Source organism: Neolamprologus multifasciatus, chromosome 7 (assembly GCF_963576455.1).
Source record: "Neolamprologus multifasciatus chromosome 7, fNeoMul1.2, whole genome shotgun sequence".
Lineage (NCBI taxonomy): Eukaryota > Metazoa > Chordata > Actinopteri > Cichliformes > Cichlidae > Neolamprologus > Neolamprologus multifasciatus.
The window spans coordinates 15,046,924-15,062,772 of NC_140445.1; positions in this window are offsets into that span (position 1 = coordinate 15,046,924).

Consider the following 15,849-nt stretch of genomic DNA (forward strand, 5'->3'; position numbering starts at 1 on the left):
TTAGACTACATCACAACAATAAACATCCTCTCAAATGTGGTTCCTGCTGACAACATCTTATCTGGAATGGGGCTGTGGTCTAAAGCCTGATGTCTAGGGAGCAGGGGGGGGGGGGGAGCAGAAGATATTGAGGCGTACCTACATTAGACCTTGCCGGGTTAATTTGCAACACATACAAATAAAGAAACAGAGCCGAACAACTAGTATAAATAAATCACATGCCCTCCACTCACTCAGACAGGCATGTGACGAAAGAAAGATTGGGCAAGAGTCGCGGAAGGGCAGTCAGAGGCGGAAGTGACAGTCAAGGTAAGCGACTAATGTTGTAACTGACGTCAGACGCCGGAGATTTTGGCGGAAAATTAAAGCAAATGGTAGTTTAGATTTGAACAAATTTCTTTAAGCTTCAGTATTACCAAATACACTTATCAATTGTCTCATAACTAACAATATTTGTCTAAATTATCTCCAACACCCTGGAGAACAACGGGGAGAGTTTAGACGCTCTCCAAGATTATATTGATCAGTGCTTTCAGGATCTCGTGATGAAGAAGGCCCAGAGTACAGCTTCCCCGGCCAAATCTGAGACGCCGTCGTCGAAAAGACAACGCCCGGCAGATTCCCCCGGCACAACATCGCCAGCTGGCAAAGATATTGCCGACATACTGGAGTCAATCGACAAGCGATTGTCCAGTTTCGACGCAAGGCTGTCCCTGGTGGAGATTCTTCACCGGGAATTTAAATGCTTGCGAGAATCCCTGGAGTTCAGCCAGCAGCAAGTGGAAACGCTCGCTGCTGAAAATGCCACGCTAAGGGAGTCGGTGAAATCTCTCACAGAAAATGTTACTCAGCTAAATAGAGAAAATAAAAAAATAAAAGAAACGGTTATTGATCTACAAGCTCGTAGCATGCGTGATAATCTAGTATTTTCTGGTATTCCAGAAGCCGCTGGAGAGGACGCGGAGACCACGGTAAAAAGCTTCATCAAAACCCACCTGAAGCTGCCGGAGGACATGGTGAAGAACATCGTCTTCGATAGGGTGCATCGCCTCGGCCCCATTCGGGCTACGGCCGGGAGACCACGTCCTATCGTGGCCAAATTCGGCCACTTCAAACAAAAACAACATGTGAAAAGCCGCGGCAGGGAATTAAAAGGAACGGACTTCAGCGTGAACGATCAGTTCCCCAAAGAGATCCTGGAACGACGCAGGGTCCTCTTCCCACTTCGACGCGGCTTCATCCAGAAAGGCTCCCGCGCTGTCATCGCTGTGGACCGGCTGTACGTGGACGGACAGCTCCACCGCGACCCCAACATCACTCCGTGGCTGTATTAACTTCAGACCAGATAAGAATCCGCTACACCCTTTCCCTATCCACTCACACTAACTTGGATTAACATTTGTTTAACTTACCGGTATCAAATCACATCTTAAGTGTGATTTCATAGCAATATTAACACCGTCACTCTCCGTCAGTGATTTAATTGGAATGTTTACGTTTTCTTTTCTCTCTTCTCGTTTTTTTTTTTTTTCCTCTCTTTTCCCCCTCTTGTTTTTATGCTGCTCACCCTCGTCCTTGGTTTCTTTCTTTATTTCTTTCACTGCTTCGATCACCTGCTTCCACACTCTTCCACAAACAACATCATTTATTTCGACACTTACTCACTGCACGATCACGCACAGTCATGCGCTCAACGGCAGCACATTTACATCAGTCAGACAGCGCACACAGACCTACAGGATACACACACTTAAGCCAAGCATACTCATATTAGTAAATATGCAAACACATAGTCAGACTCGGGGAGCATCTCGCCACACATTTTTTCTCTCTCTCCCTCTCCTTATTTATGAACAAGTGATATATTCTCTCCACCTGTCTAAGCGACACACACAGAGTACACCCCTAGTTATGCACAGACATCTATGGGTGCACTAAGATTCGTTACATGGAATGTAAATGGAGCTGGCTCCAGAGAAAAGAGGTTAAAAATATTTAACCAACTCAAAAAACTACAGGCAGATGTTGTCCTTTTACAAGAGACCCACAGACCTCTTAGAGGTTCGAATGAACTTAAAACACCTGAGTTTCCTAATGTGTTCTCAGCCTGTTATAATTCTAGACAAAGGGGAGTAGCAATTTTAATTCATAAAAAAATTAATTTCACAGTACTCGATACAGTTATAGATCCAGAGGGCAGATTCTTAATCATTAAACTATCTATACTTGATAAAAATCTATGTATTGTAAGTGTATATGGTCCAAATGTTGATGATCCCTCATTCTTTCACGGTTTTTTCAGTGCACTCTCTGAACACTTAGATGGCACACTTGTGCTTGGAGGCGACCTCAACCTTGGACTGAATGAAGAAATGGATAGGCTCAATACAGCAGGAACTCAGCGTAATTGGCAGTCCACAAATATAATCAAACAGTATATGAGCGACTTTGGTCTTTGCGATGCATGGCGCTCCCTTCACCCCACCAGTAAGGAATATACTTTTTTCTCACATGTTTATCACTCCTACTCTCGTCTGGATTATTTTTTGGTCAGCAGCTCACTGCTGAGCGACATTTCAGACATTGAGATTCATCCTATAGCTGTCAGCGATCATGCTCCTGTATCTCTAACACTAATGCACAAGAATAATACTATGCCAAGTAAAAACTGGAGATTTAATACATCACTGCTTAATGATGAAGACTTTATTAAATATTTTAAAAAAGAGTGGACTTCATATTTAGACTTTAATGACACTCCCGGAACATCAGCTTCTGTTTTATGGGAAGCAGGGAAAGCTGTGATGAGAGGTAAAATAATTTCTTTCTCATCACATAAAAAGAAAAAAGAAAACAAAAATATTCAGGAATTAGAAAAAAACATCAAATCACTAGAAGAAGCCTACGCGTCCCACCAAGATCAGGAAACATTGAACAAAATACGCAAAACAAAACTAGAATTAAATGAGATAATTGATAGAAAAACAAAATTCTTAGTACAAAGACTACGCTTACAAAATTATGAACATAGTAATAAATCCGGTAAATTTCTAGCAAACCAGTTAAAAATAAATAAAGAAAAAACAACTATATGTGCTGTTCAAGATTCATCTGGGAACACAATATATGAACCGAAACAAATAAACAACATTTTCAGGGATTTCTATAAAACGTTGTATTCACCACAAATAAACCCATCTAAAAAGGAAATTGATCAATTTTTAGACAACATAACTCTCCCAAAATTATTAGAATCTCAAGCAATGGCACTGGATTCGCCACTGACATCAGGTGAACTCCAGGAAGCCCTGATAAATATGTCCAATAATAAGGCTCCAGGTCCAGACGGCTTTCCTGCAGAATTCTACAAAGAATTCTGGACGATTCTAGCACCAGTTTTTTACAGAACGTTGTTAGAAATCAAAGAAAAGGGCAGACTTCCATCAAATATGAATTCTGCAAACATTAATCTCCTGCTAAAACCAGGCAAAGACCCTGTATATCCCTCAAGCTATCGTCCAATATCCCTTATTAATGTAGACCTCAAAATAATCTGCAAAGCTCTCTCGAAGAGACTAGAGAAAATAACCCCCCTCTTAATTCATCCTGACCAAACTGGTTTCATAAAAGGTAGGCACTCATCAACAAATACACGTAGATTACTTAATTTGATAGACTACTCATACAGTAAAAACCTTGAAACTACAATATTTTCCTTAGATGCAGAAAAAGCGTTTGACAGAGTTAACTGGAAATTTCTATTTGCAACTTTACACAAATTTGGTTTTGGATCTTCTTTCATCAACTGGTTAAAAATATTATATAATTCCCCAACAGCTTGTGTCAGAACAAATGACCAGACATCCTCCAGCTTATGTCTCCTGAGGGGCACCAGGCAGGGATGCCCACTCTCCCCTTCACTGTTTGCAATTTTTATCGAACCACTAGCAGCAGCAATTAGACAGAATTCAGCAATTAAGGGCATAAAATGCAAGAACGTAGAACATAAAATCAGCCTTTATGCTGATGATGTGTTACTCTTTCTCCAAAATTCACAAACCAATATCACTGGGGTGATTGAATTGATAAACTCTTTTGCAAGAATATCAGATTACTCAATTAACTGGTCAAAATCTACAGTCCTTCCTATTAATTGCTGCTTCCATAATTCCTCTTCTACTCCACTGCAATCGGGAAATATAAAATATTTAGGTATTAATATTTCTCCCAAGCTTGCAGATCTAACTAAATTAAACCATACCCCACTTTTAAAGAAAGTAGAAGGTGATCTGGCTAGATGGAAATGTCTACCCATATCACTCATGGGAAGGGTTGCTGCTATAAAAATGATGGTATTACCAAAAATAAATTATTTATTCTCAATGATCCCAACTAAACCGCCGCAAGATTGGTTCAGATCTCTAGATTCATATATGTCCAAATTCCTTTGGAAAAATAAGCCCCCACGTATAAGCTTAAAAACACTACAAAAGACCAAGGATAAAGGAGGATTAGAACTACCTAACTTTCAGCACTACTTCTTAGCCAACAGGCTTCAGTTTATCTCAGGATGGCTAAAACATACCCTCTTAGATGAACCTTGGCTAGATGTAGAACAAGCACTTTGCAATAATCTAGAGATTTCAGATCTACCATTTATCAGCTCAAACATCCAACGACATGAATGCTTCAAAAGCATCAACATCAGCTCTTCTCTGACAGCATGGTGGGAGTTTCTGAAGTTGACAGAGTCTTCATTAATCCCATGCAAACGTACACCTATCTGGAACAACCCTGACATATTACAAAACAATAATATGATAAACTTTTCAGATTGGAATGGTAAAGGAATCAAATATGTAGAACATATACTAGAAGGAACAGAATTTATTTCATTTGACAGACTAGTTACACAATATGGGATCAACAAGAAAAGATTTTTAGAATATCAACAAATTAAATCCATAATAAAAAAGAAATTTAAACTGGGTCAAGTTGAACTACAAACACCACCAAGTGTGGTTCAATTTTTTACTCTTAAAACCCCCAAATTACTATCCAAAATATACAGAATGCTTTCTAAAACAGATGAATCAATATCACTTCCTATTGCAAAATGGGAAGCGGATTTATCAGTTAACTTAGACCAAAACTTCTGGTCTCAGATTTGCTTAAAAACCTTTCATCTAATCAGAAATCCCAGTCTTCAATTAATTCAATACAAAATACTACATAGAGTGCACTATACAGGTCATCAGATGTTCAAGATGGGCTTTGCATCTACCAACAACTGCTCACACTGCCAAACCAATTCACCGGACAATTATATCCACGCTCTTTGGTTCTGTCCACCAGTTCAGAAGTTTTGGCGCGAGATATGTGAAGACTTATCAAAGTGTCTGAAATGTAACATTCCAACTTCCCCCTTAGTGTGTTTGTTGGGCAGCTTAGATAATGTCACTTCAGAAAAGAATATAGCCCATATGGTTTTCACTGCTCTATGCATAGCCAAGAAAACAGTCCTCATGAACTGGAAAAATAAAAACAATCTTAATTCTAACCAATATAGAAATTATCTATTAGATTACATTAGTCTTGATACAGCCTCTGCCACCACATCAGATCAATCGCTCTGGGCTCCTCTGATCAGCTCCATCACCTAGTGGGGGTGGGGGGTCATATTTTGGTCTCGCCTTCACTGTTGTGATTGGTGTGGGGGTAGGGTCAGGCTTGGGGCGTCGGGGGGTTCCCCAGGAGCATCTTCCTTGGGGGGCTCAACCCGGGGTAGCGGTCATGGCCAATTAGGGGCTCTGTTGGCTCTTAGGTGACGGCTTCCTCGTGGCTACGTGCAGCGGGGCTAGGGGAGGGTCTGTGCTGACGGACGGGGGTTACTGACCTGGTAGCCTGGCTGCCCCTGGGTGGGTCCGGGACGGGCGTGAGGTTCTGGGGGCGCTCCGGCTCTGGCCTGGGGCCCTGGCCGGGCCTCGGGGGCCTGGGTCCTGGTTGGTGTGTTGCCGGGGTTGTGGGCCGGTGGGTATATGGGGGCCCGCCACTGGCGCAGGGTGCCGCCGGTGCGCCGAGCCAGCTGGGGGGCTCTTCAACTGGTGGGGGGGGGGTTGTCACATCTTGCAGGGGCTTTCCTCTCTCAGGAACTCTCTCTGCAAGAGGGGGAGATACAGGAGAGGTGGAGGAAGATCTCAGCCTGGGCGTCTATTGTCTTATGTAGTCTGGAAGATGAGTGGATGATGGGGTGGGTGCAGTTTTCTCTGTTGTGGGGTTGAGTGGACTGCCCCGGGCTCTGTGGGGCCGGGCGGCGCCGCTGCGCTGGGCCCCGGTTCGGATGGGCCTGGGCCCCCCTTCCCTGGTGGGTCGCGGAGTATGGGGGTGCCTACTGGGGTCAGCGGGGGAGCTGGCCCCAGGGAGGGGTCACTTGCTCCTCCCTTCCTTCCCTCCCCATCTCCAGCTGCCTCCCTCTTCCCGCTCCACCACAACCACCCACACATGCAGGGCCTTGGAGTGGGGGTGTGTCACCAGGGTGCAGAGGAGGTAACCCCCCCCCCCCTCTGTCCCCTTCTGGCTGCCTCTGCCTCAATTTTATCCCGCAACTTAGACATTCACATTACTCACATTCTCATTACACATAAATATAGGATCTTGGGGGTGGGCACGCTACACGGAATCCCAATTACCATCAGGGTGTACACCTCACCCCCGGCGTCGTTGCCCACCTCTCAATTTTAAATACACGTAGACATTGAGGGCTAGCAGGAGGGACTATGCGCTTACCTGCTGCTCTCTGGCAGGTAGCTCCATGCCCTCCTGGGTTTTAAACGCACCTTAGAACACACATACATCAACACTACAATGAGCGGGTGGAGGGAGGTTAGGAGTCTTCTCTCACCCTCGTTCTCTGCTTTCTGCTGGAGCAGGGGGGCTAGGAGGAGGAGTTGGCCGTCCGACTGGGGTCCGGAGTGTGGGGCCTCCCTGCTGCTGCGGAGTCGGGGCGGTCTGCTTCTCCCCACTGCAGGGAAAAGGGTAACACAACCTGGGTCTGGGTGCAGTTCCCCCCTCCAGGGGCAAGGGTACCTAGACCCGGTTCGTAGAGTACGCTTGGGGAGTGTGATTGTGTGTACAGCGTCTCTTTATGTTTGTCTCCACGTTGGTTGAGTGTGGAGTAAGTGCATATGAGAGCATGAGGGTGGGAATGGATGTTTGTATCTGTGTGTGCCTGTATGTCTGTGTCTGTATGTCAGGTTGGGTATCAGATGCCACCTCTCTGAGGACAGCTCAGGCCCTCCAAGGTTTGGAGGCCTATCTCCCCCCACCACTTCCCCTGCCGGGGGCGGACTCCCTCAGACGTCGGTGCGTTGGTGGTTCTTTGTGTCCGGGGGTGGGCGTCCGGGTACACACCGGCTCACTCCTTGGCGGCTGCTTATCGGGGCCTGGAGCCTGGGGCTCGCTTGGGCCACTTCGGAGGTGGGGTGCCCCCGGCCTCTCGGCCTGGGGCTCGGTCACTCAGGCACAGCTGGCTGCCGGCGGAGCTCACGGGCACGTCACTGCAGCCCCCCCTGGCTTCTGCTCCGTGGCTGCTGGGTGACCCCTCATCTGGGACTCTCCTCAGCTCTTTCTGGGACAGTGGCGCGGCTGCCCCTCTGTTGGTCTTCCTTGGTCTCTTGTGTTCTGGGGGCCTCTGGATGTCTGGGGTTTTGATCTCCTCCATACCTGCTTCATGCCCTGGAGGACGGGGCAGTGGCCCCCCACACCCTCTAGCAGATCATTACATGAGGGAACCTTTTAAGAAAACAAGCGCGTCCATGCTCACAGGTGTACACACGGGTGATCACACACACAAACTACACCCTTTTTGGCTCCTACCTCAATGCACACTGTGCTGTCGATCTTACGTGCTGCACAATAATGTTTAATATTTAGTATTTACTGTCATATTCCCATATATCATTGTGATGTGGTTTATTGTATTACTCTCGTTTTCTTCTGCTTGTTTTCTTTTTTCTTTCTCAACAGGTGATCCAGGTGATCGATATATGTATTTTTTTTTTTTTTTTTTTCTGCTTATTCTGTTGGTTTTTGTTTTTTGCCCTTCTCCCCCGTCCCTCTTCTCAACTGTTTTTCTTCCCCTCTTTCTTTCTCCCTTTTCTTTCCCCCAGTCAAGTCTGTCCCGTATTCAGCAAGTGAAAATAAAATAAAGAATAAAAGGTGAATCAAATGGACCATTACGGCAAAGCTGGGATGGTCAATTTGGTAAAGAAAATCCGTTGGGCATCTTTCTTCGCCTTTAGACAATAATTCTGATGGCAAAAGAACCAAACGGGACAGGCAAAAAAAAAAAAAAAAAAAAAAAAAAAAGAAAGATTGGGCAAGTTCTAGAGACATTTAGAGTAAATGCTGTGTGGCGTGTGTCTCACTTCTCATTCACCAGCGGACAGACCGATTGCTGTGTTTTGAAACATTACAGTGACTAATTAAATGTCTTGTGACCAACGGCGCACTCGTGAATTTTACAGGAAAGTGGGGAGCAGAGAGGAGATTTTTGGTTTAAAAACAAAAACAAAAAGCGCTTGGGTAAATTAACTGCTGATTAAAAACCGAGTGATCTGGTCACAGATGAGTTCTCACGCCTGGCAGAACATCTGAGAAAAAAAATACAGAATTCACAGTCCTCTCCCAGCTGTGTTGTTTATTCACAGGAAGCTGCTGAAAAGTGGTGAGACTTAAAGTTCCAAATGGAAGCATATTTCACTGTGTATAGACAGAAACATTAAATAAACACGAACTATCAAATAAACCATGTAGTTTTCTCTAGAAGTTGATCGGACTTGAAACTCAATCACCGTAACAGGAACAAACACCATAACACTCATCCAGTTGTCCAACAGATGCAACTTATCTGCTCCCCCAAAGTTCAACATGTGTTTCAATTAAAACTGTCTAGGAAATCTCTATCTGTATCTTCCACTTGGAGCACATCCTGTGCTCCTCCTTCTGAGGTCACAGGCTACGTGCTGAAAAACAGGAAGTGTGTGATTGAGTTATTTGCAAGCTTATCCTGAGCGAGTCTGTATTAATGGCTACTGGGTTGATTAGTTCACATAGCAAACTTGTGGAAAAACAACTTTTCTTTTCTTCACAGCTTTTCCAATTTGTCATCTTGAAAAAAAAAAAAGGGAGAATCTTTGACCTCCTCAGAAAGGGATCTTTGCTGGATAAAAAGATGTGCAGCTGAGGGATCATTTGCATAGCCTGTGTGGGAGTAGTGTGATATAGCACTTCTGTTTTTACAGTACCGCATAAAAGTCTTGAGCTACCCTTCATTTCTTTATATTTTGCTATAGGAAAATTGGAAATGGGTGGAGCAGATAAAACATCTGCAAACACAAATAAACATACAGGATGTAAAGCAAAAACACCATTTGTACAAGTCTAATGAGCTTAAAAGTCAGTATTTGGTATGACCACCTTTATTTTTCAACACAGCCTTTAATTGGTCTTCAGAAATAGGTAAAATTTGACAATATTTTCAGCGTTCATAATTGCACAGATGTCGACAAAATCCTGAAAAGCAGTCCAAACCACGACAGAGCCTCCACCGTATAACAGATGGCTGCAGACACCCACTGTTGTTGCTCTCTCCTGATCTCCTCTGTACATATTGATATTGATTTCAACCAAAAATGTCAACATTTTTCTTCCTGTTTCCCTTCCTTAAAAATACCTTCTTGGCTGCGATCCTTTCCATTGAGACCCTTTCTGATAAGGCTTTGGTAGATGGATCAGGTGAAGTGCATCCTCAAATTTTTTGAGGGCGCACTGCATATCACGCCAAGGCAAGTGACGTGCTTTTGTAACAAAGTGCCTAAAAATACAATTACAGTTGTTTCTTTGCTAAGTTGTCTGTTGTGTGTACATACAACACTGATTCATCCCTTGAGTTATGTGTCTTTTTAAATGCTTGAATGACTCATAGGTCAGTGTTAAGTGGCTTAACAAAAAGAAAAAAGAAAAAACAGCTCTGAAAATGGTCATGTACAAAGACTCGGTGAGTCAGTGTCCAAAATAAAACTTTGTAAGACCTTCAAAGCTAGGGATCGCTTTAAAAATGAGAAATTAAAGAAAATCGAACTTTTTGGAAGCAAAATATAAAGAAGTGAGCAATGCCCTGTGCACTGTATTGGATATCTGTAGGTGTATGTATGCAACAGATGAGGTTTGTTTTTTTCTTTTTAAGAGAAGTGACCTATGGGTGAAAAAAACGAAAAAAATAAATAAAGGGAAGGGAAACCTTCCTGAGCGTCAGTGACTTATCTTGTGACGCCGGCTGTGCATTGTTTCAATTGTTGTTTATGAGGGATGAGCAAAAAAAAAAAAAAAAAGTGACAAGGAGCTGAAATAGAGGATGTAAGCCTTGTGAAGATGACTGAGATCAGATTATTTGAAAAGCAACAGAAGAGCTGTTATGTCACTGCAGCATGACTGTTGCCGTGTCCTGTAATTGTTTCTGATTTGATTTTGTTATAAACTTCAAAGAAAAAAATGCATAGCAGTGACTTCTGGATACAGAATTGTCTAAAAATGTGATCCACATTCTTCGGAGAGCAGAGACATGCGGCCTTACATCACTTCTTATTTGTTATACTACATATTAGAACATCAAACTTGGTTTAATCATTTAATGATGGACTTTAACCTCTGACGCCTGTTATATAGATTGAATTAAGACAAATAAAGCGTTAATATTTGTAAGAGAGGCTAGCATTATTAAGGACTGCACTCTAAACATACAGTGGTGTTCTTTAAGAGCTTTCAGCATGAACAGCAACAGCCAGAGGGTGGTTACTGTGTTCAATCAAAGCTGAAAGTTTGTACTGTGAATGTTGTGTTTATGTTCCCATCATCTGTGTGGAGGATTGGAAAATGAACTTCATCTATTACAGTCCTCCTTCTCATTACAGACACAGCAGTGGAGAAGAAATGCATTCACACGAATGGTGTTATGTATTCAAAACACTTTAAGAAATGAACCTGCTGTATAGCAGCTATAATCTATGTTACATATAAGAAAGCATACCAGGATTACTTTTTATATAAAAGGGTTGTTGTGGGGAAAGAACAGTCAACCAAAAGTGTGTTGAAGCAGCATATGGTGCTGTCTAATTGCATTTTAGGGACACATTATGCACGTTTTTTAAACAGCGTGGCTTCGTAGTACCAATCTGACTGCAGTTCTGGATCGTAGCTCATTGAAAATTGGAAGAAAAAAAACCCTACGACATCTAGTTTGGGCATCCTCGTGAATTCAGACACTCAACAAATGAACTTGACTTACTGTTAGTCAATGATTTTGCAATAAGATGGCTAACTATTTGCCACTTCAGCCTTGCTCGATTCACACCGGACGAGTTAGGAGTAATAGAGCTAGATCGGGGTGTAAATTAGAGTAAATCAAAGCCAATGCCTACCTACCAAGTTTAATGGCAATCGACCTGCTAGTTTTCACCTAATCCTAGTCACAGACTGGAAAACAGGTAAAGAAAACCTACTGATTGCATGATTAAGGCAGAAGCTCGGCTGGTGACAAAACTGGTAGAAATAAACAGTTTATGTATCAAGAAATCAGCTGATTTATTAGTGCTGTTCCCAAGTCATCCAAAAAAATCAGTTGCCGCAAATTTAATTTAGATGAAAGCAGTGTGCTTTAAAAAGACTCAAGGTTTTTTCCCCCACGCATAAATGCTGGGCAATGGTTATTTAGGCATATTTTTTGCTGTTGTTCAAAAAGTAGGGGTAAGGAAAAAGTTTCACCTTGAGAAACTACAGACAAAATGTGTGTAGGCCTTGACTCCAACACTGACACTGACAATGTGAGCTTTGTAGGAAATATAACACACCGTAGACCCACAATATATGGACGAAAGTACTGGGCCACACTTTTAATGTTTGATTTGGGTGTTTTCAGTCTCATTGCCTCAGATGCATGCTGCCCAGCGCCTTAACCTAAGCATTTGTGAAATAAGGGATCACGCTGAAGTGCTCAGTGAATTTGAGTGTGGCACTGTAACAGGAAGCCATCATTGCAACAAGTCTATTCGTGAACTTTCTTCCCCCCGATATTCCACGATCAGGTGTAAAGTGGTATTATAAGCACTGAGGTGCACAGTCTGTAAATGTCTCCGGCAGTCTGTTGACTCAGTAACTGAAGAGCTCCAAACCTTCTTGGCATTAACACCAAAGAAACTCTGCTGGGAACTTCATGGCATTGGTTTCCATGTACTTCCACTTCCTGCATGTAACGTATGTCCCATGAAGTAGATTTACATAAAAAGGACAATTTATCCTATTGCTAGTAATATATGATACAAGATTAGACTGCAATAGTGAGGATAAGTAAGGACACGGGTCTTGTGAAAATTGCCTTTGTGAATCAATGTCCTCTTAGTAGTGCCGGAAAAAAAAAATCAACTCATGCCAAATTCCTAAAGTCATTTGACAAAAACAGAAGACACGTCGTGTGGGAGTTCCTGGCTCAATACACTGGAAATACAGTGTCAAGTGCCTTTGTGTCAAACCAATTAACACTTTGCTCGAGTTAGAGAAAAAAGGGTTAATAGTGGTGCAGATAAGGGAGAGGGAGGGGGCGAAATAAAGGAGCTGTCACAGAGCAAAAAGGAGGTGTGAGAGAAAAGCGTCCTGACCGGTTTTGTCTGGTTAAAGACGAGCCGTATATGAAGGCCGCAGATTATGACTGAGTGAGGAATGCTCGTCTTTGTTGAAACCTTTGCCCATGATGTCATCAGTACTTTCCCTGGCACCACCTGTGGCAGGATCCACAGGAGGAGGCCAGTTTAAAGCAAAAGCAATCACGCTGTTGTAATGCGCCCTAAGTAGTCACCTGAGTCTGCTTTTGTTTTTACATTTATATAATCGCATTTCGACAGAAGGCAGACTTCACTGTGTGCAAGGCCACGAAGATTAGCTGAGTGGTGAACCGTGTAAACCCTCCGACAAATGTGGGTGTTTGCCTGAGCCGCGTTATAGGAATGTGTGTGGGTGTCAGGGTCTGTGTGTCTGTTGTATATACTTTGCGATTTGAGAGAAAAACGGGAAAAAAATGGCAGAGAGTGTGAAGTTGATTAAAAATAGAGGCATGGAGAAGAGCACGCAAAAATGAGACAGAGCGCCGAGAGAACTCCAGCAGACAGAAAAGGAGAGCACTCTGGAAAAAGTGAGAGGGAATTAAAGTGGGACTCGTGGCAGAGCCCACAGTGCTGATGTTAGCTGTCTGATCCACTCAGAGACAGTTGGCAGCAGCCTGTCTACCAGCCGCAAATGTACAGTAATTCAAAGCATGCGACGTGACGCCGTTCCCTGCTAGCTGGAGCTGCAGTCACCCACCCACTCATGCACACACACACACACACTGAAGCAGTACACCCTGTAAAAGTAACAAATGCACTGAGTGCTCCATTCCACGTGATGCAATTATTCACAGTTCCATAGCAAATTTTGGCTGAAGCTAATCTCATAACTAAAAGGCATGGCGCCTTTTGCAAAAAAAAAAAAAGAGAAGAAAAACCCAGATCTTCCAAACAACTGCGAGGAATTCAGCTCACTGGTGTCAGTTGTGCTTGGCTTCCTATCAACCAAAGTTTAGGACAGTTCAATAAACTTAATATGTGATAATCACTGTGCACTACTTTTAGGGTCAAGCAATGTCCAAATCAGTCTTTGACAACAACTTAACTGATCTGTTTGAGGCTGTTTGAGATGAGAGAAACATTTTGTACCAAGTTGAAGCTCAAAGTTCAAAAAAATGTTCTTTAAAGTATAGATGGAGTTGGGATATTAGCAGCAAATAAACACATGTGAGATTAAGGGCCTGCGGAGGGTGAAAAGAGTTGGTAAAAGGAAAATAAGATTCCAACTTTTGTAGGTTAGTTCTCATGAGCTTCACATGACTTGCATTTAGCCCCCCCCCCCCCCTCGCTCCTCTCTTCATTCCCTTCTTTCTCCCTCTGTGCTGAACGCTCACCCCCCTCCTCCCATCCCCTTTCCTCTGTCACTCCCCCCCCCCTTCCCTAGCCCCTTCTCAGCGCAGCACATAGACTTCCTGTGTGTCCTGGCCTGAATGGTATGTGCATGGAGTGGGTGTCTGGGAGGCCTTTCATCCAGCATGGAAAGAAAAGAGAAGTGGAGAGAGGGGCTGAAAAAAAAAAAAAGAAAGTGCGAGAAGAGAGTCATCTTTAATGACTTTGAGTCAGAGCAGTTGTCCAGAGACACAGAGTGGGTGGGGCATGGTATAGAAGGGGTGAGAGGGCTATGGCTGTGCCAGGGATTTGTGTGTGTGTGTGTGTGTGTGTGTGGTGTCTGGAGGGGAAGAGAGGCCTGCTGGGAAGGCCTGCAGCCTGCCTGTTTGCCTTCCTGGGACAGATGACATCCGGCTGGGAGATCGCTTGCATGGCTGAGTGACGATACTCAACTAGAATAGATAAAAATTAACTTACAATTCGAGCTCTGCTGTGGGAAAGTATAAAGTAATGCAGATCAAGCAGGATTTGCAAGGACAAAGTGACAGTTGTGCTTCACAGAGTCTTGCAGTTACTGCAGCCTCTTGGGTGAATGTTCCACTGCTGGTGTTGGCAGACAGGGTGTAGCTGCCTGCTGACTGCCAGGCCTGAGCAGACCTTACCTACACTGTGAAGGGGCACATACAAGTGAGGCTGCCTCATGTCATGGAAACAAGCTACAGTTGTCTCTGTGTGCACATGCGCACACAGAGAATGTTGAGGCATGTCTAGACAAGATAACCTTTAATAGGAAGACAGCATACAGTGCCATCTGCTGATTGGACTGAGGTTTGATTGTTGCCATTGTTGGCATTGATTTAATTCATATAGATGGATCTTTTTTTTTTTTTAAATTTAACAGTGATATGTTATATTATAAAGAACCTAAAATATCAGAGAATGTCAATTATCTGATAATCCAGCTGTTGGAAATAACGGGGAGGAAGAACTTCTTTTTAATAAGAACAGACTTCCTGAAAGGAGGAGAGTTCATTCATCAATGGCAGTAGACAAATTTTAGTTCTAGTCCAGCGTTCCTTTATTTATTTATGTTATTGTTTATTGCAATTATGTAGATGCAGAACTAAAAGTAATGCATCACACTGAGCTCAGCTCTCAGCTTTCCTGTGTTCCCTACCTGGTGTTAGAGCTTCCTGCAGCACAGTGAGCTGTGCATTGCTGCAAATTAATTTGCCACTAACTACTTTTTTATAAAGTGAAAGTTAGTGGGCTTATAATAGGGTATTCAATCTTCAAACAACCATTATTTGATCCAAGTAGTTATTAGAACAAACCTGTGTTTTAGAGTAAGGGGGGAATCATTAGCACCAAGATGCTTTTCATAAAACACAGTAAATCCTATAGGCTTCTATATTAAACAGCAGTGTTTAATGTTTAATATTAATGTTCACATAGAGCAGAGGTATATAGGTTTTAAATGAATTTGGACTTTATTTCAGTGTTATGGGAGCACGAGTTCTCATTCATTTACCGCTTTCAGTATTAGAGCTATAAACTAGCATCAGTAGTCTCAACTCAGTATACTCAAGTGTTACTCATGGTTGTCTGCTGAAGCTCTCAATTTCAACACTTTATATTTATGTAACTGTTACACTGCAGTACTGAGTGAAAATGATTTACTGGAATTACCCCTGAATTTCCATCTTGGTCAAGGTTTATCCATCTGTTCATTTATTTCATAGTGATTAACAAATGCTACCAAGCTGTGAAGCTAAGCAAAGTTAGTGGCTATTTGTTAAGTAGTACT